This window comes from Balaenoptera borealis (assembly GCF_965194805.1).
Source record: "Balaenoptera borealis genome assembly, chromosome: 3".
NCBI classification, from domain to species: domain Eukaryota; kingdom Metazoa; phylum Chordata; class Mammalia; order Artiodactyla; family Balaenopteridae; genus Balaenoptera; species Balaenoptera borealis.
Window position 1 is genome coordinate 126732686 of NC_138866.1, and position 27914 is coordinate 126760599.

The 27914-nt window shown below is 39.5% G+C and overlaps 1 protein-coding gene across 1 annotated transcript in view; it reads left to right on the forward strand.

The window, feature by feature from the left end:
* Positions 1 to 27914, forward strand: part of MKRN3 (makorin ring finger protein 3) — a 40946-nt gene extending 13032 nt beyond the window's left edge. Inside the window, exon 1 of the mRNA XM_082383639.1 lies at positions 1 to 27914. This exon is cut by the window's left edge and continues 13032 nt beyond it. The gene's annotated coding sequence lies outside the window, so the exon portion shown is untranslated.

The window sequence follows — 27914 nt, forward strand, 5'->3', positions numbered from 1 at the left end:
TGGGATTCCCTTTTCCCTCATCAGCTTATTCAGAAAGAGATCGAATAACAGGGATGTCAGCACATCCCAAGCTGGGTGAAGTGTCCGAAGGGCCTGCCCATAAGGACAGCTGAGCCACCCCTGCTGCAGTCAGGAACAAAGGAGCCCTTGCCATACAAAGTTTTGCTCTGTGAGTGATTCAGAATGTATGCTGCCCCTCCTCCAGGAGACACATGGATTCAGCCCCTGGGGCTCGTGCCGTATAGAGTGTCATTCTAACCACACAAAGAATGCCTGGGTGAAGCAAATCTGATTTTCTTATTCTTCATGTACCTAAATTTGGTGGATGTAAAGACTTACAAACATGCTAAAAATTTACCTAGGACTCCGTCACTAAATCCATTTACTGAATATCAGTGACTTAAAGGGAAAGATTTCCAGTTCATAATTGATGCCTATATGGTGTTCCATTTTTCACTTTTGTGAACATCACGGGGGTGTGGTTTCTGTTTCCACAGCAGATGCTAAACTACAACCTAAGTGTAGAATGAAGTTTGGGTGGGGATGGAAAAAGGAATGTTTGGAAAATAACCCAACACTAGTGCAAAGAAATAAATTAATACATGTCAGAATTTTCCCATTAAAAAAATATAGCATAGCACATTTTCCAGTGTTGATCACTAACAAAAAATAATTGACTATGTATTAGATCACAGTGAAACTGTCAAATTGAGAAATTAGTAGTACAGGCAACATTTTCTGATGTCAATACAAGAAAATAAACCACTACCACATGAAAATTCTTTTAAATATCTCTCTCAAAAATAATTTGATGAAAGAGTGAATTCAAAATCTTCTAGAAGGATAGAATAAGGTAATGAAAATTTATATATACCATAATCTGTAGGATAGTGCTGAATCTGTGCTCAGAGTAAAACTAATCTTAAATACTAATATACAGTATCTAGAAAGACTAATTAAATAGACATCCAAATCTGTAAATTTTAAAGAAACTACAACATTCAGACACACACACACACACACACACACACACACACACACACACACACACACTGGTAAGCAGAAAGAATTAAGAAAGATTAAAGCAAAAATTAGTGGATCATAAAATGCAGATGTAAAAGCTGCTTTTATAAAAAAAATTGATATACAGATAAACCACTAATGTAATCACAAATAAAGGTAGAAATGCAATTAAACAAAATAGGAAACAATGAGTAGGAAGTAATCAGAGAAAAGAAGACACCAAAGAAATGGGAGATAAACCCTTGTTACACTGAGGCAAGTGCACTTGGAAATGTGATAGGAATTTAAAATTTTCAACGTAATTTTCCAAGCAACAATCTAAAAGACAAAGTAAATCAAACTAAACCAATTGCTAATGAAAAATTAAAGAAAGTTATCAGGAATGTACTTATGCCCCTGAGTGCCCAAAAAAGAGAAGAGCAGAAGACATTTGTCCCAGAAATTTACTAAAAGCTTTAAATAGATTGCAATGCTATATAAACCATTCCAGAGAAGAGAAGAAAGGGGACACTTATGAAACATATGAATGACACCTAACATTGGTATCAGAATGTTTCCAATACAGTACAATACAAAGATAACTAGAGCCCAATCTCATTTGTGAATATTGATGCCAAAAAATCTCAAATGAAAAATTAACAAAAAAGTAGCACGGTAGAAGGGTACATCAGGAAAGAGTAGGTTATATTCCAGGTAACAGGATGGTAGAACATGATAAAATACTTTTATCTTAATACATCGAAAGAAATAATGATTTGAGCATCTTCGTATATCTGAAAAAAACACTAAATTCATGATGAATATAATTTTATGTACAATACAGGTGTATGAGGTATGTTAACTATATATGTATATGTGTACATGTATATAGTATACATCTATAATTTTTTAAATGCACAGTCACAAAAGCACATAACTAAAGAAAGCAAAGGAAATGAAAACAATAAATAATAGAGAAAATTTAAATATTAAGACTGATTTGATATTTTTTAAATTATAAAATAGATAAACCATTATCCAACTTAAGAAAACGAGGAAAAAAGAGAAACAAAGTGCCCATACACAGTTGCACACACATTCACCTAATAGGGGTTCACCACAAAGAGAGATTCTATTAAAGAAACATAAGAAAGAACATTACTCAATCAGATGCCAATTAATTGCAAAACTTGAAAGAAATTGATAATTTTCTAGGCACATGTAATTAATTAAACAGTAGCTTCACAAAATATAACCTACCATTTAACATGAATAAATTATGTCACAGAATGCAGTTTTCCCTAAAAACAGGGATTTTCATAAAACCTTTAAAGAACAAATAATTTCAGTGCTATTTTACACAATTTGGAAATTATTACCAAATGGAAAATGGAAAGTAGGACAACTTATGTGGTTTTATTTTGTTTTGTTATTTTTTTCAGCTTTACTGAGATATAATTGACATAAAATTGTGTAAGTTTAAGTTGTAAAATGTATGATTTGATATATGTATATATTGCAAAATGATTGCCACGATAAGTTTAGTTAATGTCCATCACCTCACATAGTTACAATTTTGTGTGTGTGTGGTGAGAACTTTTAAAATCAACTGTTTTAGTCACTTTAAAATATACAGTACAGTAGTATTAACTATAGTCACCATGCTGTACATTACATCCCTGGAACCTATTTATCTTATAACTGGAAATTTGTACTCTTTGACCACCATCATCCATTTCCCCCACCTTCCACTCCCCTATCCTGGCAGCCACCAATCTCCTCCCTGTTTCTATGAGTTTGGTTTTTTTTTTTTAGATTCCACCTATGAATGAGATCATATAGCATTTGTCTTTCTCTGTCTAATTTATTTCACATAGCATAATGCCTCAGGGATCATCCATGTTGTTGCAAATGGCAGGATTTCCTTCCTGTTTATGGCTGTGTGATATTCCATTGTATGATGCATAATTTATACAAAATTATTATTTCATGGTACTGTGTAGTACACATGCACATTTACACACAAATGATTAAGTGATTTATTGAAATATGGTTTATTTATGAAAATCATTTCATAATATGAAATATGATTTATTGTGAAAAAGATGCAAAATTTAAAATTAGTAAAAACCAGAATAAAAAAAGTATTTCAGCATTTTTATTCTTTTAATTAGGCAAAGGAATGTGATCATAGAATTATCTCCTGTGATCAGGCAAAAACAAGTAGACCCCACCCCTGCACTGCCAGTTAGTGTTATTTTGATAACCAATGCAATTGCATGCAAAATAAAACAAATGAGGCATACGAAACTTTCAAAGAAGGATGTAAATTTATCTCTCTGAGATAATATAATATTTTGTGTTGAAAATCCAAAACTATCTGGAAAAATTCAGTAAGATGCTAACAAAAATTAATGTGTTTCACATATAAAGATATTGAAAATTTAATGGACACATTTTTTTATGGAAACAATACATTAAAGTGTATAGAAATAAGTAACAATAAATCTGAAAAATCTACAAAAGGAAACACTTTAACAAGATAAGCAATTATTCTTAAAGAATACTTGAAGTGAAAATGTATATCATGGAATTTGATAGGAAAAATCAACATATTAATGTGTCAGTTCTTTAAGTTCATTTATGTACTTGACAAAATCCTAATAAATTACTCCTTTGGACTGAATGTTTGTGCCCCCCCATTCATATGTTGAACCCCTAATCCCCAATGTGGTGGTATTTGGAGGTAATTTGGTCATGAGGGTGAAGCCCTCGAGAATGGGATTAGTGCCTTAATAAGAAGAGACATAAGAGAGATGGTTACTCTCTCACCACAACATGAAGATACAGCTAGAACGTGGCCGTCTGCAAACCAGGAAAAGAGCCTCACCAAGAACCCAACCATGCTGGTACCTCGACTTCAACCTCCAGAACTGTGAGAAATAAAGGCTTGTTGTTTAAGCCACCCAGTCCGTGGTATTCTGCTATAGTAGCCTCTACTGAGAAAGACAGAAATGGGGAGGTAGTGAGAGGTGGGTGCTTCTGTAACAAATACCTAAAAATGTGGAAGTGGTTTTGGAACTGGTAATAGGTAGAGGTTGGAAGAGTCTTGAGGTGCCTGCTAGAAAAATTGATATTGCTGTGGAGGCTTTTAAAAGTAACTGGTGAGGGCTCAGAAAGGAAGGCAGAGATACACAGGGAATACACATAAAAAATCATATACAGAATATTGGTAGAAATAAGGATGGTAATAGCCATTCTGATGAGATCTCAGGCAGAAATAAGGAATATGTTATTGGACAACAGAAAATGTAGCCCTTGTTATAAAGTGGCAAATAAAACTTGTGAGCAGTGAAATGGACATTTAGCCAAAGATATTTGTTACCAAAGTGTTGAAGGAGTAGCTTGGTTCCTCCTGACTGTTTATAGTAAAATATGAGCGGAGACAAATGAAGACAGCATTGATAGGGAAAAGGGAAACAATATACAGATTTTGGAAAGTCTCAGCCTGTTCATATTACAAAAAACAAGGAAGCGCCTTCAGAAGAGCAAACTTGGGGTGTGGCAAACCAACCAGTTGATGAGATTAGTGTAGGTGTGAACCGCCGGCCTAACCTGCCACCCCAGTAGGAACAATGCCAGTTTGAACCTAAGGGGGCAGAGATGAGACAGAATGAAGGCTGTCAGACTTCCTGGATTTGACAGGCAGGACCATAAGAGCTGTTTGGCTCTGAACATGCTCTGTTCTTCAAGACAGGGGAAGATGACCCCAAAGCCTATTCAGAAATCAGGACCACCTCCTCAATTTCAACAGGCCCAAACAGACTAAGACAAGTAAAAATAGATAATATATAGCTTAAATAAATAAGCACATACATGCATACATACGTAGGTAAGTCTGTGAAAGTTCATATGAAGGAAAAAAAAAAACCAGTACAACTTGAATATTTTAGAATTGAAATATAAGTAACCATTGAACCCTACCAGATCCTAAAACATAGTATCATATGCCAGCTGTGTGAAAAGTGAGGTATTGACACTTTAATTGTGAAATCAAAGATGTATATAAAAAAGGTCGAGAAATGGACAGACACATATAGGAACTGAATTTATGAAAAAATATTAAAACAAAAATAACTTGAATTATTAAATAAAAATTGTTGGATTAAGCTCTGGAGTCACCTTGAAAACTAATGCATGGGCTCCAAATATCATACTTTACATACAGTGTAAATTCTACTTACATCAAAGTTTCAAATGTAAATATGAAACCAAAAATATACAGAAACGACATAGGATTTTTTTTTCTTTTAAAGTCCTAGAGTCAAAAATGCCTTTCTATGACATGACTGACAGAAGTCTTAAAGGAAATTTTGACAATAACTTTAGCAACTGTGCAGAGCTTACTATGTTCCAGTTTCGTTTCTAAGATACATTATCTCATTTAATCCTTCCAGCCATCCTAAGATTAGTCATAGTGTTATCCCCTTGTAGGGAGGTTAAGAGATATGCCCATGGTGAAGTGATTCGCAGGCCCATCCTCTCACCACTGCACTGCCTCACAAATATGACCACCTTGAAATGAGCCTAACAAATTTCACATGAGCTAGACCAGAAGGAAATCATAAAACAGGGCAGATGCTTATTTCCATACATTATAAAGTGATCCAATAAAACAAAAGACAATATAATGAAGAAATTAATAAAAGTATGATGAGACCTTGCACAGAAAACAAACTGCAAATAGATTTAAAGATAGAAAAAGTTGTCAAACATCACCAATAATAATGTTTATTAGAACTTCATGGAGTTTCAGTTTTCTCCTTTCAATTTATCAAATACCCAGACATTTGAAAGCACACTCTGGTGACAGTTGGGGAAATAGTTACCTTCATATATTTCTTGTAGGGGTGTAATTGGTACACTTTCCATAGAGGAAAACTTGATACTATCAAATCATAAATTTACATATACATACTTCTTGACCAGTCATTCTATTTATTTAAATGTGACTTACATGTATATTCTACATGTATGGAATATTTCAAATACCAGGATGTTAATTGCAGCCTTTGTTATAACAGTATAAGATTGGAAATGCCTAAAATATCCAACAGTAGGCAACTGGTTAAAAAATAGCAGAGACAAACAGTGGAATATTATGAAGTCACATTTAAAAAGTGAACAAACAAAAAAGCAGAAGGAAATTTCCATGGGCAGACCTGTAAATGTTTAGTGGTAAGCAGGAATTAAATGTGCAGAAGTTTATGAAATTATATCATTTGTATGTAAAGGCAGCAATAAGTATATATAGTGTCTTTGCTTATATATATATATATATATATATATATATATAGTTATATTTTGTGTCTTTGCTTATATGTACATAAAAGTCTCCTGAGAAATCATTTGTTTGTGAAAGAATATAAGTTTTTTTTTAAAAAATGTATCTATAGATATACATACATATACATACATGTGTGTAAAATATATATAATAAGTAAATATGCACACAGGAGAAAATGTATACATATATAGGTATGTATGTAAAATAAAATAAATGTAGACCTGAAAATTGAATGTCAGTGGTTAGTACATTTGGTTCCTTTATGAGTGTGGGTTGTGTGGAGAAAAGATGCAAAGATATGATTGATTAGACTTCACGAGAAAAATTGTTTAAACAGTTTCAGCCAAATACAGCACACTCTCATTGTAAGGACCCAGCATTGACTATTGTCACTAGTCACTATGGCAACAGAGCTGACTCTCAAGGATCCCACAGATGTAGACACACATTCACTAATAAGGCTTGGTACTGTCTACTATTGCCATGTGATAATTCAGTCTGTGACTCATGCACAGGTCTTTATACTCAATATTCTGTATTCTCCTGATTCTCTCTCAATGAGATGTTTTTTAAAAAAATTACTGAAATAGTAGCTAAAAGGTGGAAAAAGGAGAATACAAATAATAAATTTATAAAAAGCTAAGAAAGAAGAGAAAATTGGCATAGAACAAGCAAGAAAAATAGAAAGTAAACTGTAATATTGGAAATTAAACACAAGTAATGCAAAGGAAAGATTTCCTAGATTTATATCAAAGTTAATTTTAAGTCAAAGGTGTTAGTAGAAAAGGTGAGAAAATTTCAATGCTTCGGGAAGTTAAAAGCAAATTAAATTTGTGTTCATGTGATTACATAGCCTCAGAAAATACAAAGACAAAAGAACCAATAGGGGAAATACAGGAATCCACAAGCTTAGTAGATATTTTTAACACATCCTAATCAGTCACTTATTTAAAAAGAAATAAGGATAAATGAGATTTAAATAACAATGAACACTATGGACTTAATTGTCACATTTAGGATCCTACAGTCATAAAATAAAAAAATTCATTTCTCGTGGTGTGGATAGCAGATAAAAAAGGAAGATGCCTGGCCAGAAGCCTTGACCCAGAAGCCTTTGCATGACCTGTTTTTCTTATAAAAATATATACCACGAATAAGTTTTTACCATGTAGTAGACAAAGTGCAAACGGAGTCTATAAGCATGATCTAATTTTCATAACACCCAGTGTACTAGTACTCTTCCTGATATCTACAGAATATAATGCTAATGACGGGGAAGTTAAGTAATTTGCCCACCTCAGGACCACATCCAGAAAGTTGTGGAGCCAGGATTTGAACCTGGTTTGTCTGATTCCAAAACACTTGAGTTGACTGGCCCCTCCCATTCTGCCTACCATTTGATCTGGAGTGAGTGTACCAGTGTGCGGGTGGGGGTGTCTCCTACAAAAAAGCTGCTTGGGGAAAAGCACATATACGTTCACTGTAGATGGGCAAGCCACAAAGGTAAGGACAAGTATCACTGAACTGCTGGGAATAAAAGACACTCCAGATCTTATCTTTCCATCTCATCTGCCTCTGAACAAGGGATTAGTTGTTCCGCTGCCAGGACTCTGCCCAGTTCCTCAGATTTTGTGTTCTCTTTGCTATGCTCCTTTGCTTCCTGGTGCAACGGTTCAGACTCCTTAATTGTGGCTTTCCTTATTTCTTCCAACGTCAACCCTTCCAAAAAGATACCACCCAAATGGTTAACAAGGGGTGGTAGTCTGGGTCCTCTGAGAAGCAGGCACCAAAACAGAATTAAGTGTGCACGGATGTTATTTGGGTAAGATCCCATGCGAGAAGCTGGGGAGAGGTCCAGGAAGGCGGGGAGATACTTCAGACCAATGCAGGTGACAGAGAGAGAGGAGGAAGGTAGGATGGAAGCATCTTGGCCTGCCGTGTAGTCTAGTGGAGTCTCAGCAAGGCCATCCAGGAGTCCTCAAGCCACAGCTGGCCATCACTGGAGTCCCCTATCTCTCAGAAATAGACCTTGTCACATTCAGTCACTAGCTGGGAGCAGTCCATGGGAAGCATGGCTCTGACATAAACACAATCATGGATTTCAGAGCACAGCCATTGGGGCCCTTGGCCAGTTAAACTCCCCGTAGTTGGAAGATTTCCAGATATCTGTTGAAGGAGCCAGAAGGTCTTAACTGTCCCACCTGTGCTGCAATACCTGGTGATGGGCATACAATGAGATCTTACCATGACCCTTCCTTTGAGACACTCATTCATTTTTGTTGTTGTTATATCGACAAAATTGTTTTTAATTGAAGTGTAGTTGATTTACAATGTTGTGTCAGTTTCAGGTATACAGCAAAGTGATTCAGTTATATATTCTTTTTCATATTCTTTTCCATTATAAGTTATTATAAGATATTGAGTGTGGTTCCCTGTGCTATACAGTAGGTCCTAGTTGTTTATTTTATATATAGTAGTGTGTATATGTTAATCCCAAACTCCTAATTTATCTCCACCCTGCCCCCACTATCCTCTTTGGTAACCATAAGTTTGTTTTCTATGTCTGTGAGAGACACTTAATAGAGTTTACTTTTTAGGGCTTCAGTCAGCCAAAGAGCCAAACAATGAGAGAATCTGGCCAGATATCATGTTCTCTGAGATTCTGTAATAATGAAAGCAGATGCTACAAAAATAAAGGCAGAGTAGCAGGCTAGGGCAGTTGGGGCAGATCTAAAGAAGAGGCATTGAGGCTGGGCCTGGGCAGTTTGCAAATTTTCTCCTAAGCTACATTCCTCATCACTGGAGTTGTCCATTTTCTTTTACTAACTCTCTCTCTCTCTCCCACCCATCTCTCCAGATAGATAGATAGATATTTTTACGTATATATTTTATATAATGGTACCATTTATCCAGACTGTTACATAAGAGGCAGAAGAAACAGTAGACTATGCTTAGAGAAAGGGAAGTTATTTGGGGACAGGATACGTGGAGGACTGGAAGCTAACACCATCTCTGTGTCTTAGTAACCTGGGCAAGTTACTGAAGTGTCCTACAGCTCAGTTTACTCATCTGAGAGAAAATGGGAATAACAGCACCTCATTTTCAGTGTTGTTTATATGAAATCTGGATGAAGGGAATCAAATGGAATCTAGATACAGTATAAATGAGGAACTCATGAGTGTCTGTAGACCAAAGATGAGCATGATGTTTGCGCTCAAGGATCTGGACTCCACCAATGTTTTTGAGGCAAGATCTGTGGAGTTTATTATTCCCACATGAATAACGATTTAGACAGGAGGCATATTAACCCAGGCCCCCCACCAAATTTTAATGATAGGGGATTATTATGTAATGTATTTCAACTAAGAGCATAAGTGTTAAAACTGTGATAATGAAAATCTTATAAAATTACTTTTCATTTTCTAAAAAACAGAAAAAAACCTAAGTATGGTTTTGGGGGCACATAACTATTTAAGAAAACAGCAAAATTAAGAGATGACAAAGTAATATTTTGGACAAAAACACCCGGATAGTTAAGAGAACATACCGTATGAATTTATTTATTAAAAAGTTAAAGAAAAGGAAAACCTAAATTATTGTGATGGAAATCAGAACCTTGGTGATCTATGGAGATAGAGATTATCTCGAAGGCGCCATAAGGTAACATGCTTAACTGATGGAAATGTTCTGTATCTCGTGTGGGCGTTGGCTGCACACGTCCAATCACATGCTGGAGTTGGACTAATAGCTAAAAAGAGCCAAGTGCACATCCCCTCCCAACTTCATACTCAGCAATATGACATTGGTGGCTCGAAACTGGACGTGGTGAGAGTATTTACACCATAGACATTGACAAACAGCACATCAGTGATTGTTCAGAAAGCTAGTTCACCACCACATCACTGCACAGATTTATACATTTGCCAAACGTAATTACATTTATATGGTCTTAAAAGTCTGGACACTTCAATTTTCATGAATTTTAACTTAATTAAAAATAATAATGGAAAGTTGTCTTCCACTTAAAGTACAGTCTTTTAGGACCTATTAGACACTGGGGCCCAAGTCACTGTCATTCCAGACAGTGCCTCTGAATTCACAAAAGGGGAGCCCACAAAAGGGTGTGCCAGTAAAACAATCAAAGGTGTACAGACCCATTTGGATGTAACCAATGAGACATTTACCTCAAACTGCTTCCTCTCCTGATGGCCTCTGGGCTTATTCTTTCCCCATAACAGGCATGGATGCGTTAACATGGCCCCATGCCACATGGAACAAGTTCTTAGCCTTCCTGGTAGATACCAGTGACTCTTCCTCTTCAACCAAGGTGGCAAACGCTCCCAGTACCGACTTAAATAAGGCACTGAAGGTCTACACCCTGTCATTATCAATGTGCTTGATACTGGGGACATTAAGCCACAATCTTCCCTTTCAATAGCCCCTTTTGGCTAAAACCTAAGCCAACCGCTAATGTATGGCACCTGGCCATTGACTATCGAAACTTCAATACTCCAGTTCCCCTGATTAAGACTCCAATTCCTGATACTGCAGAATTGATTGAGGACATAACACTGGTGCAAGGAGTGACCCTGACCTAGCTAACATGTTCTGTTCTGTTCCCATCACGGGGAAATTCCAGGCCTACTTTGCTTTCACTTTTGACAGGGTTCGATACACATTTACACAGCTCCTGGTGGGATATTTAAACAGCTCTGCAATTGCACATAACCTCTGCTGTCAGGATTTAAATGCCTTACAATTGGGAAAGTGTCATTTTTGGCATCATATTGATGCTGAGGGTCCCTACGAGGAAGTTGGAAGGGCAAATGTGCACAGCCTCACACACCACCTACACCATTACACCTGGGCAATCGTCCCTCACAAGATCCAAGGCCCAGCCTCATCTGTCAAGATGTGATTTCCCTGGTCACTGTCCTTCTACTGGGGCTTCTACATATGCTGTCACAATCACTGATGTGGGAGTGCTCTTGGTGACCCACACCTGGCATTCCTCTTCAAAAAAAGTAATCTCCTTCCTTACCAAATTTATTCTTGTTCCTTTTGGATCGCCAGACATTAACTCTGACCTAGGTACCCACTTTACCTCTTGGGAGACTCAACAGTGAGCTCTCCAACATAGCAATTTTGGAAAGTCCATCTAGGCTACTGCCCCCAGGCAGCTGGCCTCACTGAGCATCTTAAGGGCCTCCTTAAAGAGACACTCCTTAAATTACGTCCAGGCATGTGGTCCTTGAAATGGGTTGAATTCTCGTCACGGGCCCTCATATTACTTAACTCTCACCCCTGGGCCTTTATATCCAACATATCAATTATTATCCATCCCCCCCCGGCCAAATGCCACTTTTGCTCCTCTCTGGCAAGCCTCAAGCTTTTGCCCTCCAAGACGATATCCTTTTCATTTTTTCCTCTGACTCCACTTCCCTCTTTCGATAATTTTGCAGTCATCTCGCCATCTGCTTCACTCTGGTGACCTGATCAAGGGCAGATCGTCCAATTGACCTCCTCCTCACTGAATGCCATCCTGTCCCAAAGTCCACCAAGTTGGTGCAAAATTGTTTCTTTGGAAACCCTGACAATGGTGAGGACCCTTCAGAAAGAGCCTCTCCATACTGGCTGCTCTTCCCAAATATAGAAGATACAAAGGGTGGCTAATTTAAACTTAATTCCCTAGTAATTTAAGAGAGTGGAAATCATTGCTACAGGACCAACCAGGGGCACAAGTTTGGGTGTCTGAAAGAGGGAAAGAAACTCTCTGCGTGGTAGGTGCAAGCCATATTTGGAGATGAAAGTTACAAGTCATGGCTGTACTTCACGCCTGAAGAGGTAACCCATGACTTTCTCATGAAGAGCAATTACACTGAGCCGTTAATCAATACACAAATAGTTCAGCCAGAAGCAACCTGACAATTGCTCATGAAATGCCAGTGCTCTGTATGACTATGGCTATTCTTATTGCCTGGGAGACACAGCTACTGGTAGACCCCTCAGAGCTAACCATCACACAGATACAATGCTGGACCAGTCCTGCTCCAGCCTGCAATTGCACCACAGGGTGGAAAAGTGGAGAGTGTTGGAGAGTTCTGTTGGAAGGGCTGAGGCCAGCAGGCCACCAGGTCTCCTGGCAAAGAGATTGAATTCCTTTACAGACAATGGGCCCTCTGGAAGTGATGTCTAAATGATGATCTTCTCCCTATTTCTGTATATCAAATATTGTTACAAGCTAACCGGACCTATGATGATCATACGTAAAATCCATCTGGTTACAGGATGTAATAGCAGGGAATGTTGGACAGCCCCATTGGAAGGGCTCAGGCCAGCATGCCACCAAGTCTGGGCAGTGAAGGGATTGAGTCCTTTGCAGAGATTGGCCTTCTGGAAATGATGTCTAAATGACACTTGCCCTTCCTCCTGATTTCTGTACATCAAATACTGCTTCAAGCTAGCTGGACCTTTAAGTACCCATACAAAAAACCTACCTGGTTATGAGATAACTGTGGTCCCATGATTTGCCAATTGCCCTCACAGGCCAGTCCCAGGAATGCCTAAATAGCATCCATAAGATCCTCCTTAGCAGGGATATAAATGTGTCCACAATCTACGTACTGTGGATGAGTTCGTCAGGGAATAAAAGGGTAGCTACCCATTCCTGTTCTAATTGTGACCTTGATGTCTCCAGGGAATCTCTTAAGAATGTGTTGCACTAGCAGCAGGCCCAGATATGTTAGCTCAGTCCTCAGGGAAGCCTCCAAGCTATATCAGGCTACACTACTCCCAGCCCATGACCGTGACTCCAAGTTCATAGCCCATGAGAGGGTCACCCACACCCTCACCGGCCACCACTCCAGAGCACCTCATCCAGCCCAAGTTCACCATTGGAGGAGCCTACACCTCCTCTAGCAGAGATGACTCCTCAGGGACACAGCACCATGCCACAGACCTCACTCCCTGCCCAGTTTATAGTGAACTCAGTGAATCTCCACAGTGGGGACTAAGACTTTCTGGGAACGAGGGACTAAATGTACTGCCCTGATGGAATTGTGGGATTCAGTGAAATATTATTTTGCTGAATTTGCCCATTGTTTGCCTGCTGACCCTACTCTGTACCAAGAGTCCTGTCAGACTATGAGTATTTCCCCTGCTGACCACAGGGCAGCACTGTATTCTATTCCCCCACCGAGTCAGGCCAAATTGTGCATTCTGAACCAGATAGCTCCCCGGCCTGCAAACACTGCCCATTTGTACCTGATCAACTTGACCTTCTGTGTCTGTGTGCTGTGTGCTTACTTGGAAATTCCCAATCCCTGCTGGCCACAGCAAGCCCCCACCATGGTTACCCCTGATATCTATTAGGATATCTTCCACCACATTTCCCCCATGCTTTCCCCACACTACATGTCAGGTGCTTCACAAATACCACCCACATTTTTACCCCACTAACTAAGAAGGCTACCCACTCAGTGGGAATCAGAAATTACAAGTCTGTCACCTGGCCCCCAGTTGCCTGCACTCCACCTTAAGTGCTTGCTCTGTTGATCTTTCCACTTCAGCCAACTCTAACTAACATCTTTGCCATGGCTTCCCTTCCATTAGATGCTCCTCCCCGCCCCCCATTTCCTACCCCAACTGCTCCTCACAGAGCCATGTGGGAGCAGCCTTGCAGGCCACTTTGATGGTTCTATGCCTAGGCACAAGCAGCTCTTGGACCACAGACGTTTAACCACTCCACCAGGACTCACGTAGCCAGGATAACCAATGAATGGTGTGATTTCCCAAGTTTCAGACTGGAAACTTCAATGAACACTTTACACTGGGAATTTCTGCCTTCAGATTGCATTGTGGGCCCACTTTGCAAGCTCTCACCTCGTGCACCATTCTCTCCCCAAGCCCTCTGATCCTCCTCCCCGGGCCACAAAAAACAATGCACCATTGTCTCCTTGGCCTGCCACTGGAGGTTTATTGCTCGTTCACAAACCTCGCTGTATCCTACTCTGGCTGACTACCACCAACCCAAAAGAGCCATTTTCATTCCCTTAGTCCTGGACATTGCAGTCCTACTAGGGTTGATCGGATTGGCACTGATGCAAGGGCCCCCCCCCCCACCGCAATCAGGTCATTGAGGTCAATAAGAAATTATCAGCCATCTTATCCTAACATGTACAATGACTTGATGAAACCCTGTGCCTTGTGCAAGGGTTTTAGACAATCTCTTGTCCAAATGGTCTTAGACAATCCCCTGGCCAAGGAAGGAGGGGCTGGTGCCCTCCCCAGGACCACTTACTGCCTATACCTCAACGACTCGGGACAGGTTCAAATTTTATACCAGATGGTTCCAGCTATTAAAATATTCTACAATATTACCCAAATCTTTGAACAGGTTCCCAGGGCCCTAAGATCACTGATATATTTTGATGGCTGCACCCTTCAAGTTTGGGGCAATGGCTATGAACTAGATTTCAGACCATCACCTGTGTAATTATTTTGAGATTTGTTACTATAACCCTAATTAGATGTGTACTCTCTTAGTTATAATGTGCCCTGCCCTCAACTGTTAACATATCTGCTACCTGGGCTGGTAATGTCCTCACCATTGACTCTGATGCCTGGGCATCACAGGGTGGATTGTGGTATATCTGCCTGACAATTAGATTTTTGGATTGTAATATAAGTGCCTGACATTAAGATTTTGATTGTCAAGGCATCCATTTCAAAGACATTCATCTTGAATAAATTTATTGCCAGCTACACAACCAGATAAAGAGCCAGGCCACCCCACTCATGAAGTTCCCCTTTTTGGAAAGCTCTGGTTGACCTACATAACTGACTGCTTGATGATCCTGTTTTTCCCTTCCCATGCTTCAATTCCTGCTCTTATGTTTTACATTCACCAATAGTGAACCCACAAAACCCTAGGCACCCCACCCTTGACCACAATAAATGCAGAGCCCCAGGCTGCACTCTCTATCTGTGGCCTTGCTGGGTGGCCACAGATGTGCTGTGTAACCTCCAGGATCTGTGAGTAATAAATCTTGTTTTTTCCAAGTCCCCTGATAGTTGTTGCTGAGATACACCTTGCAATCATAAGAACCACAGGCACTGGTCCAGCCACATTGGCTCAGGAAGGGGAGATGCCTGTGAGGGCTGCTATAAGCAGAATGGACCCAGGTGAGCACCCCAGTCATTCCTAGATGATAGCATCACTATAGAATGAGACCAACACAAAACAGGGTGTAAGGTAATCGAGGTGCAAAACAAGCCCATAAAAATGAAGAATAAGGATAATCCTCATAATGGGTGTCTCCTAGTGAAATGAAGCCTTTACAAGAGACAGACTGAGGCTTAAATATAAATATAAGTATAATATAGAGACAGAACAAATAAGAGAACTGAAAGAGATCTCATGGCTCAATAAATAACTTTCAGGAAATTTATACAGGATTATTTATAACTAAATAATCAACAAGCTGGTTAGAAGAAAGGGTTCATGGACTTCAGGGGTCCCAGAACACAGTAGAAAATTAATAAATTTTTATTGAATAAAGAGTTCAATGAATGAGTTGCTTAGTGCTTCACTTTGAAGAGAATCAAGGAGAATAAAGTACTTTTGTGTGGAGTCTAACCCTTGTTTTCCTGAAAATTTTTTTCAGTGATTTAAAAGAATCTTTACAAAGTCTGACCCAGAAATGGCAGGTAATCCTTAATTTTAACAGGTCTGGAAGAATCCAGGAGGCTGCATGATTTGAAAAATCTAGGCTAAAACTATTAAGATCAACATAGTAAGCTAACTATTATCATATTAATTTTATTTATGACAATGCTGCAAATAAGAGATTTTAAGTGAAATTGCTAATGCTATGATGTCACTGAGGAGTGTCAAGACAAGATTCTGTTATATGATCTCTTTACATTTATTTATTTATGTGTGCACACACACACACACACACACACACACACACACACACACAGATTTACTTCCCCTTGCCCTCCATCTAATTCCAGATATTTTCTTCTACCATTATTTCCATTTAGAGTTCATTTCTAGAACCTCACTCCTTCTACTTATTCATTTTTTCTTATTCTTAAACCATTGTTATCAGAGTTTCCCTTCCTATTACCTTATTACTGCTAAACCCAATGAATGACTTTCTATCACCATCTAAATCTGTGAGCGGTGCCTGATTCTCTCTCCTCTCTTGGTTCATTTAACATCACATTTTCCTAGTGCCTCTGTCAATCTTTTGAATCATTATTTTTCTGTTGTGGACACTTCTTCCACTGCTTGCATATTCCATATCCGCTTTCTGAACTTCCCATCCCTGACTCTCTACTCATTTTGTATAATCAATCACCATCTCAATTCCATCCAGGGTTTCAACCACTGTCTCTATGCTGACTCCCATATTTTTATCTCCAATCACATATGGAACTAAACCCACAATCGAATATATGAATGCCTTCTAGATCACCCCAAATGCTTTCCAGAACAAAGCAATAAACAAACCAACAAACAAATGAATGCATCTGCCTGTGTGACATTATTTTCTAGATATGTGATACAAATATCAGAAACTGAATACCCACGTCAGTAGCTACCTTTCTGTGTTCCTTTTCCCAAATAAGCACACCTGTATTCATCCAGTCACTCAAGCCAGAAAATTTAGAGCCCTATTTAACTCGATAGCTTTCCATATCTCTCTTGTCTTTGAGTGCAAGGTAGTTGGCAAGGGATGGCTCCTCTTAATCCCCAAATCTATTGCTTCTCTCCAACTCACTGCCACTATCTTACCTTAGCGAGCTTTTACTCTTTACTGGATTATTGGACTAGCTTCCATCTGGCTCCCCTGTCTCCTTAATTATTTCCACTCAATCCATTCTCTTCACCCTAGTCAGGATGATTTTTCTAACCTTAGAGGAAAGACTCTCTGTTCTTCCCCTCGGTGTATGTCACAAATTTCACTCTGTGGATAGAGGGGCTGAGGGTAGCCTTACAATTTTCCAGTTGGGAAATTAACCAGTTGATACTTCTTACTGTCTAGAAGGGCATAGTTGGGTGCAGTCTAGTACCACGTGACAGCCTCGGAGAGGGATCTGTCCTCCCAATTAGGGACGCAGGTGGTTTTTCACCTTCCTTCTTCAAACCAAATAGCTGCTAATTCACAAAGAATGTTCAAACTTTTCTTTCCTTCAGAGTTCTGCCAATACCTTAAGCTGATCTGGAATTTTGAGTCTGGGACAGAGACTTTTGAATCTGGTTGTGCCTTGACTCATCAATCTCCTGGGCAATGTCTCATGTCCCAGACCTGAAAGGAGGTCTCATGTGAAGAAGGTTCTATCATATCTTAACTCCTGTTTTCTCTATGTCCTTTGCCACAGTCATCTCCCTTGAAACTCTGCCCCATCCAAGGGTCTGCCCTCTCCTCCTCTGCCACTTCCTCTCCTTTTCACATAATGGTATCCTGGCCACCAAGATCCTTTTCACGCCACTTCAGATGCCCACTGCCTCTTAGTCACTTTTGCTTCAGCTCAGTTTATATTGAGTCAGTAGTTGGTGGAGGGGAGAATGGTTAAGTTTTTTTTTTTTTTTTTGGTTTGTTTTTTTTTTCCCACTGCCTAATGGTTCCGTAGGGGAAGGGGAAGATGTACTCTCATTCCAGGGGTGTTAGAGAAAAGGGTCTCTTTTCTGAGGCAGAGATGGTTTTCTCCATGAGAATCTGAGTCTACACAAAAGCATCAAAGCCAACCCGGCTTAGTGTAATGGTCTTATTATGCAAAAGGTGCATTCACACCTTCTGAGCCCTTGGTTACTTTTAAAGCCTCCCTACAATGTTGACAGTGATTCATGACTTGCCCAAATCAGTTATCTTTAAGCCCCAGGATTTTCAGCCAGATAAAAGGAGCTCTAGGAGGTGGGGGAACCAGGGAGTATGGTAAGACAGATGTCATTTCATCTCTCTCAAAAAGTAAATCTGATTACACCATTCTCCTGATTAAGTGCCTTCAGAGGTCTCCTATTACTATTAAAGGCCAAACCTATTATTATAATGTACAAGATCTTTCATTGTATTCCTTCTTCTTATGTTTCCAGATTCAACATTCTCCATTCCCAGCTCCTTCACATACACACACATACATTTGAAGTTTTAACAACAGTGATCTGCTGTCAGTTCTTCGAATGCAGAATACCTTCTCCAGAATATATCATCTTCTCCCTCCCCTTCTGTTTCTCAAATGCACCATGATCCCTTTCCCAGGCTTTCATTCATGCTTTCTCTCTGTCTGGAACATCTGATCCCTGAGTGTTTTACCATTTACTCAGCCTTCAAGTTTCAGTTTTTGTGACACTTCTGCTGATGGCCTTCCCTAATCTCCTTAAATTGGGTAAACATTCCTGACTTGTGATGCATAATCCACTGTACTTTTGCTATTATTGAACTTATAGTCCTCCACTAGTCTGGGAGCTCCAGAAAACATGGTTTGTGTCTGTTTTGTTCAATTTATACCCTAAACTATACATGTCTTAGGTGGTCTCTCTACTCAAAAACCATCCCTCCATCTAATAATTGCTACCAATACAAAAAGGTGGTCACAGCACATAAGTCTAGGCTATACAGTTTGTTCCCCCAGAGCTCAGTAGTGATACACGTCTTAGGTTTTTCTTTCCAAGGACAAACAACCATCCTCCAACCCAAGGATTTCTTCTAGATAGTGAAATTGAGTTCGTTGTTAGACACAGTGGTTCCCATATGGTCAACCCTAAAGATTCTAGGCAGACAACATTCAACACAGCCAATTCTTTCTAAACAAGGTACAAGGAGCTCAAATATGTGCCATAGGCATTTGACTCTGAGCTGCAATGTGTACATACACAGAGAACATACAGGCTTCACTGCCTGACTCTCATTCAGTTTAACAACGATGGCTACAGGAAATTTATTCATTTATTCAACTCATATTTACTGAAAATTTACTATAAGTCAGGCACTGTGACAAGAGCTGAGAAATCGATAGTGAGAAAAGGAGACACTACTCTTGCCATCGTAGAGCTTGCAGCCTGGTAAGGAAGACAAGCAATCATCATAGATCACCGACAACTATGGGGTATCCTACAGAGCAAAGGTCCTTTTCTAAATCAGAGAGTAATTTCTATGTGGATCTTTCTGAGCTGATCGTGATTGGGTGTTTAGGCTTTTTCATTGCTCTGCATTCCCCAGTATGTCCAAACAACCTACCCTCTCTCCTAGAATTAAAAGTTTCTAGAATCTTTGGACACAAACAAAGAAGTAGCTAGAAGCATTATCTCAGACTAGATACTCAATGGCTAAAGGGCTGACCTCTCCCTAGAGAGGGTCCCAGGAGAAACGGGAAAGATTCAGCATTGAGTTGGGACCCATGCTGTAAAACAGGGGTCCCCAATCCCCGGACCATGGATTGGTACTGATCTGTGGCCTGTTAGGAACCAGGTCACACAGCAAGAGGTGAGTGGTGGGTGAGCAAGTGAAGCTTCCTCTGTATTTACAGCCACTCCTCATCACTTGCATTACCGCCTGAGCTCCACCTCCTGTCAGATAAGCGGCGGCATTAGATTCTCATAGGAGAGTGAACCCTACTGTGAACTGTGCATGCAAGGGATCTATGTTGTGCGCTCCTTATGAGAATCTAATGTCTGATGATCTGAGGTGGAGCTGAGGCAGTGACGCTAGCTCTGGGGAGTGGCTGCAAATACAGATTATAATTAGCAGAGAGGTTTGACTGCACAGAGACCATAATAAATTAATTGCTTGCAGACTCATATCAAAACCCTATCAGTGAGTGGCAAGTGAAAACAAGCTCAGGGCTCCCACTGATTCTGCATGATCATGAGTTGTATAATTATTTCATTATATATTACAATGTAATAATAATAGAAATAAAGTGCACAATAAATGTACTGCACTTGCATCATCCAGAAACCATTCCCTCCCTGCCCCACCCTGGTCTGTGGAAAAATTGTCTTCCATGAAGCCAGTCCCTGGTGCCATAAAGATTGGGGACCGCTGCTATAAAAGGATTCCTGTTCTAAATGAACATTCCTTTTTATTGAACCATCAACTTCAACCCTCACCTCACCGCTCAAGATCACATATTACCCATTTCTATCTATCTTCCATTCACGTACTTTTTCTATACCTTAAGTCCTCTTTGAACTATCAAGAACTGAAAAATTAGACATGCCGTTGCATATGTCTTTTTACATTCTTTTCAGTTTTTGAGTTTCATTCTTTGGAGTCAGAGTTTTGGTTGCTCCTTCAAAGTAAGTGCCTCATGCCTACAAGTGGTCTGGCCTTCCAGGTACAAATGGGAGAGTGGGGTATGAAACACATGTGAAACACTCAGACAAAGAATTCAACATGGAATCAAGCCACAACTCCTTTCTCTGCTCAGCATTTAAATGTAAAGAAATGTAGTAATTATTTCAGACCTTCCATTTTTACCCCTTTTATCCAAAAAGGTAGGAACTAGGATTTCATCCCACAACTATGTCCTTCTAGAATATTACTTCTCACTTGCATCACAGGCATCACCAGTGTCAGTTGGATCCCATAATTCCTACGGGTCCCTGGTAATTGTGCGTCTCCTTTGCTTTTCCAAATGAGGATTTTCATTACGGCCAGCCTTTCCCTTTCTCTGATTGACATTTGATGTTGAAAAAAAATAACATATCCAAGTCCTTGACCATGAAAAACCACATCAGGACTTCAGTATCATTCAGGAATCCTGAACTTTGAACTGCCTTCAATACGTAGATGAATTTTGGGTTGTCTCCCTTAGGAAAGGAATTTGCTCAACATGTAAGGAGACAGTGAAGTGAATATTCGATGAACAAAATGGCCACCTTGGCAGAGAAAATGTTGTATCTTCATCCAATCTTATTTTCCCCGGGGACTCACAACTGGCCTACATTCCAGTCCACAGTCATAGTTAGTTGACACCATGTGGTTGAATTCCAACTGATGGGATGTAGGAAGAAATAAAGCACTCCACTACTATATCTGGTCCATAAAACCCTCTGACAGAATCCTCCACGCTCTCATACTTCCTCTGACAGGTGAATGGCATAGATTCTAATAACCAGGTGCCAAGCAGAATCGTAAGTGAGCAGGTGCCTCAGTCCCTGAATAATTACATGGAGCAGAGCTTCTCAATCTCCACTCTCTTTAACCCACACTTACATTTGCATAATCAAGAATAATGTGATATCATATAATATGACAAGACATGACATCTCATCTAACATACCATAATGTAACATGACACGATATAATATAACCAAACGTCTGAGATTTGGGGGTTTCTTTGTCGTTGCGGCTTAGTGGTAATTTATCTGAGTAACCCAGAAGTAATCAGAGAGAGGATACATCTCTGAGGACCTGGTATTTGATCTGAAACCACCCCATGGTTTTAGAGAAAAGCAACCATTTAAATACCTGGGAACCAATCATTCCAGGTAGAGGGAACAACACACAAAAGCCAAAGTCTGGGAGGCTGTGTTTAAGAAACAGAAAGAAACTAGTCCATCTGGTTTCTAGTGAAGGAAGAGGAGAGGGGTAGGGGATGAAGTTGACGGGGTAGGTGGAGACCAGATCATGTAGGGCTCTGTGGGTGATTGTGAAGAGTCTACAGTCCACGACAATTGTGGTGGAACATCACTGGAAGACTTTAAGCAGGGAAAAGACATGACCCTATTATGATATATATGTTTCTAAAAGATAATTTGGGCTACTCTGGAAAATGGCTTAAGAGGGGAAGCAGAGACACTACATAGGAGAAATGTTCCAGGCAAGAGATATTAGGGACTTAACATAAGGCAATCGTAGTAGAAAGGGGAGAGTGAATATATTGCATGGAGTCATTTAATGAACCGAGTCCAGGGAAATCATCATATATGGATTATACATTTATGTAATAACTATATGTAAAATATATGGAGCGATTAATACATTAACAAAACATATGGCTACTGAATTCTGATAAATGTTCAGGAAGCTTACAGATAGTCTGTAGCAAGCCCTCGTTTTAGAATTTTTAGACTTCTTAGTAGAGCTTTAGTAAAGCTAAAGTTCTCCGGAGAAACAGAAAATACAAAAAGCTGCTGGTTTACCCAGTGGACACCAGATGGCCCTAGTGGGATCTATTTTGCAGACCATGGATCACAGACAGAAGGAAGTCTGTACTTGGACAGACCCAGATCTCACAGAACACTCTGCAGTATGAAACACGTTTGCTGTTGTTTACTGAGAATGGAAAATAATCCTCAAAAACATTCTAAAAATAAACTTGTTCACAGCCTAAGATGCTGTGTTATAGGATGCTACAAAACTGGAATTAAATGAGATCTTCCTGAGGTAGGAAAGTATTCACTTTAGGATGAAGAATAGTCATGTGCATGTGTTAAAAACATGTAACCTCACTCTGGCTAGTCAGCTAGAAAGTTGTCTAGACCTCATTGCCCTCTTCTAGCATAGCTCCTGGACACTCCTCTTTGGAAACTCTATAGATAGTAAAGGGTGCAATGAAGAAAAAAAGTGTAAAACTAAGGCTTGCTGCTGACTATCTACAAGTGTGTTGAAAATTTTTTGTGAGATGTTCTTTTGCCAATTTATTCATTGGGCTATTCATTTTTCTTTATTGTCTTTTGAGAGTTCTTTGTATGTTCTGGATACAATTTCTTTATTAGATATGCGATGTACAAATATATTCTCCAAGGCTGGGACTTGTCTTTTCTTTCCTTCAACAGTGACTTTGGCAGAGAAAAATATTTTATCTTTAATAAAGTCCAATTCATCAATTTTTAATCTCGTGGATTATACTTTTTTGTTGTATCTAAGAACCCATCAACAAATCCAAAGGTATGAAAGCTTTCTTCTCTGTTTTATTCTAAAAGTTATATTGTTTTACATTTTATATTTAGTTCTATGATACTTTTTGAGTTACTTTTCGTGCAAGATGCAGGATCAGCATCAAAATTTACTTTTTACATATGGACTTACAATATTTCCACCATCATTTTTTGAAAAGAATATTCTTTCTCCATTGACTTGCCTTTGCATCTTTGTCAAAAAGTAGTTGACTATATTTGTGACAGTCTATTCTGGGTTTTCCCTTTTATTTCATTGATCTGTGTGTCTATACTGTCACCACTGCCATGCTGTCCTGATCTTAGAGGAAAAGCATTGAGTCTCTAACCATTAAGTATGATGTTAGCAGCATATTTTTCATATAAAAATTTTATTAAGTTAAGGAAGATCACTTCTATTTCTAGTTTTTCAAGATTATTTGTCATGAATGGGTGCTGAATTTCAGGGCCCTTTGTACTGATCTTCAGAGAGATTCTGCAATTTGCAACTCTTGCACTAATCCACTGCTCTTGTTGGAGGTTTGCTAGTGAGGAGGTGGAGCATGGGGCAGGGGGAGTTCTTTAAGCTTCTGATTAAGTCTCAGTCTTTCGGGGGTACAGTGTGCTTCTGTCGTGGGGGTCTTTACAGATGTCTCTGTCCCTCCCTAGAGTTTTTCCCATCTCCTACCATCTTTCTTGACTTTGATAACCCCAGCCTATTTCCCTGGAGCTCTCTCACCTGTTGGCTTCAGTTTTCTTATGCCTTAGATGACACAGGAAGACTGGAGTGAGGCTGGAGTGGGTAGACGTCCTTCCGCCAGATGGGATGAGGTTTCAGCACTGCTCTCTGTGAAGGCTTTCCTCCAGCCTCTGGCTTCCAGAGCTTCTGCCCCAGAACTTCACATCTTGCAACTCACTGGAGTTTCCTTCTCTCTACATTTTGGGGTGCTTGTATTGCTTTGCAGCCTCAGTTCCCTGATGTGTCCAGAAAACTCATTGATTGTCTGTTTGTCGAGATTTTTCTTCATTTAAGTACAGAAAGAGCTTTACATGTCAGAGCTGAAACAAAAAGTTGATTTTTTTATTACCTTGATGGGGATGCATTAAAAACAATTGAAACTTGTATGAATTGGTAGGAAGCCTTTCGTGTGCTTTCATAAGACCTTGATTTCAGACAGTGCATTTCATCTCATTGTCTCCTGAAACAATCAGGAATTAGTGACTTTATTATGTGATTCTCTCCCTCAGTGCAACCTGCTTCCCTTTCATTCCTGCAGACTCTGGGTTCCCTTTAAAATGTATTTCTTTCCCCCACCCTCCAGAGGTCAGGAATCATAAACAAAGTGTAGACTTTAACATGGCTGTGGGGCCCCAGAGGTGTTAACCCAGGGTTCAGAATGACCAGTGATGTTGGACTGGAACTCTGACTAGCTTTATCTTTCTAGACATCAGCACACAGCATGCCCCGAGGAAGGCCATCTAAGTCTCTGGTGGCTCCTGGTTGCCAAGAGCATAGGAATTCATTTCGATCAGTACCAAGCTCCCTACATGCTTCCCTGGACAAGGAAATGACTAGCACTGTCTGCCTCTCCATGAATACCATATAAACTCTTCAGGGAATTCTACAACACAGACCTGGATTCATTTTGGTACCTAAGCCACATAGATGAAACTCAGACAGCCTTAAAAGGAGATGGCTCATCTATTTTTCTAGAATTATTTGAACACAGCTAGCACTTTCCTCAAACTGAGGTAGCTTTCTCTGAAACTACTATTAATTTTTGAATAATGCCTCCTCTCAAAGACTTCAAGTAAACCTTCCCTTAGGTATATCTATTTTTTGGGGGGTCATTTTTTAGGTGTTTTATTATTTTTTTAAAAATTTCTCAGGCATACCCGTTGATGTCTCTCTCTCACTCTCTCTCTCTCTCTTTTTTTTTTTTTTTGGCCGTGCAGCATGTGGGATCTTAGTTCCCCCACCAGGGATCAAACCCGGGCCTAAGCAGTGAGAGTGCAGAGTCCTAACCACTGGACCACCAGGGAATTCCTTTAGGTATATCCTTTTTACAATGCCCCCAAACGACTAGGAAGTATGCATCAAATTAGAGACAAGTGAGGTTACACCCATCTTTTTGAAGTCATGGAAGAAGTGACAAATGTGATCCTAAGGCCAGCTGGCCCCAGTAGCCCTGGCCAGCTGCATAAACCTGATTCATTTGTCCTCAGCCCACTCATTTCCACAGATGGACTTCTTAAGGGATCCTGTGTGCAATCCGTAAACAAGCATATTGTGTACCAACCCCTAATCAACTAATGGAACAGCAAGGCAAATCAATGTTCTCAAGTTACCCTGCTCATTTATGGGTGTCCATCTCCAAAAAAAAAGGGCAAGCACTCACACCAACCTTGACCACTCAGTCTGCTCCAGACACACTTAAATTTGTTCTGTACCTAGTCCATGAATGCCTCTTCCTTATGACCTTGGCACTAGGCAATTCCTCTGCTTAGAATGTTATTGTCCCAGACTTTTATGTGGTCTGGCTACATTCTGCCTTTAAAATATCAACCTAAAAATGAATTTCTCAGAGTCCTTTTCTGATCACACTATCTACACAGCCCCTTTATCTCCCTATAATTCATCTTGTTTTAGTTTCAACACAGTATTGTCACTACTGACATTTCCCCATTTGTCTGTGACTCACCTTTCTTCGCTATAATGTAAGCGCCATGATAATGGGGACTTTTATCTGTGTCTTCACTCTTTTGTTGCTTTGTCCAGAACTATGTGCACCCTAATAGTAGATGTTCCCCTTATCTAAGGGTAAGTGGTCAACCCATGAAGCAGAAACAAAAGAATCTTGACTGGCATCTCATCTGAATATAAGCTTTCTTTAACCACTATTGCCTTTGGCTATCTCTGTAAACTTACTGGTTAATATAGAAATAAATTAACTGAAATGTTGATATTCCTCTGCTGAACACTTCTGCCTAAGCCTGCAGCTGGGTAACAGGATGATGGCATGAAGTTGCAAATGTATGCTATCAGCCTACTTATTGTAGAGAAACCTCAAAAATGTATTGTAACAAGTGTAATGATAGTACCTAAGTCCCAGACTATAGAACTCACTGCCTTTACCACCACTATATTTGAGTATATTTTCAATTCTTATTTTTTTTAACATCTTTAATGGAGCATAATTACTTTACAATGGTGTGTTAGTTTCTGCTTTATAACAAAGTGAATCAACTATATATATATACATATATCCCCATATCTCCTCCCTCTTGCGTCTCCCTCTCACCCCCCCATCCCACCCTCTAGGTGGTCACAAAGCACAGAGCTGATCTCCCTGTGCTATGTGGCCACTTCCCACTAGCTATCTATTTTACATTTGGTGGTGTATATATGTCCAAGCCACTCTCTAACTTTGTCCCAGCTTACCCTTCCCCCTCCCCATGTCCTCAAGTCCATTCTCTATGTCTGCGTCTTTATTCCTGTCCTTCCCTTAGGTTCTTCAGAACCTTTTTTTTTTTTTAGGTTCCATATATATGTGTTAGCATACAGTATTTGTTTTTCTCTTTCTGACTTCCTTCATTCTGTATGACAGACTCTAGGTCCATCCACCTCACTACAAATAACTCAATTTTGTTTCTTTTTATGGCTGAGTAATATTCCATTGTATATATGGGCCACATCATTTTTATCCATTCATCTTTTGATGGACACTTAGGCTTCTTCCATGTCCTGGCTATTGTAAATAGAGCTGCAATGAACATTGTGGTACATGACGCTTTTTGAATTATGGTTTTCTCAGGGTATATGCCCAGTAGTGGGATTGCTGGGTCATAGGGTAGTTCTAATTTGAGTTTTTTAAGGAACCTCCATACTGTTCTCCATAGTGGCTGTATCAATTTACATTCCCACCAACAGCAAGAGGGTTCCCTTTTCTCCACACCCTCCCCAGCATTTATTGTTTGTAGATTTTTTGATGGTGGCCATTCTGACTGGTGTGAGGTGATACCTCATTGTGGTTTTGATTTGCATTTCTCTAATGATTAGTGATGTTGAGCATCCTTTCATGTATTTGTTGGCAATCTGTATATCTTAGGAGAAATGTCTGTTTAGGTCTTCTGCCCATTTTTGGATTGGGTTGTTTGTTTTTTTGATATTGAGCTGCATGAGCTGCTTGTAAATTTTGGAGATTAATCCTTTATCAGTTGCTTCATTTGCAAATATTTTCTCCCATTTTGAGGGTTGTCTTTTCGTCTTGTTTATGGTTTCCTTTGTTGTGCAAAAGCTTTTAAGTTTCATTAGGTCCAATATGTTTATTTTTGTTTTTATTTCCATTTCTCTAGGAGCTGGGTCAAAAAGGATCTTGCTGTGATTTATGTCATAGAGTGTTCTGTCTATGTTTTCCTCTAAGAGTTTTATAGTGTCTGGCTTTACATTTAGGTCTTTAATCTATTTTGAGTTTATTTTTGTGTATGGTGTTAGGGAGTGTTCTAATTTCATTCTTTTACATGTAGCTGTCCAGTTTTCCCAGCACCACTTATTGAAGAGGCTGTCTTTCCTCCATTGTATATTCTTACCTCCTTTATCAAAAGTAAGGTGACCATATGTGCTTGGGTTTATCTCTGGGCTTTCTATTCTGTTCCATTGATCTGTATTTCTTT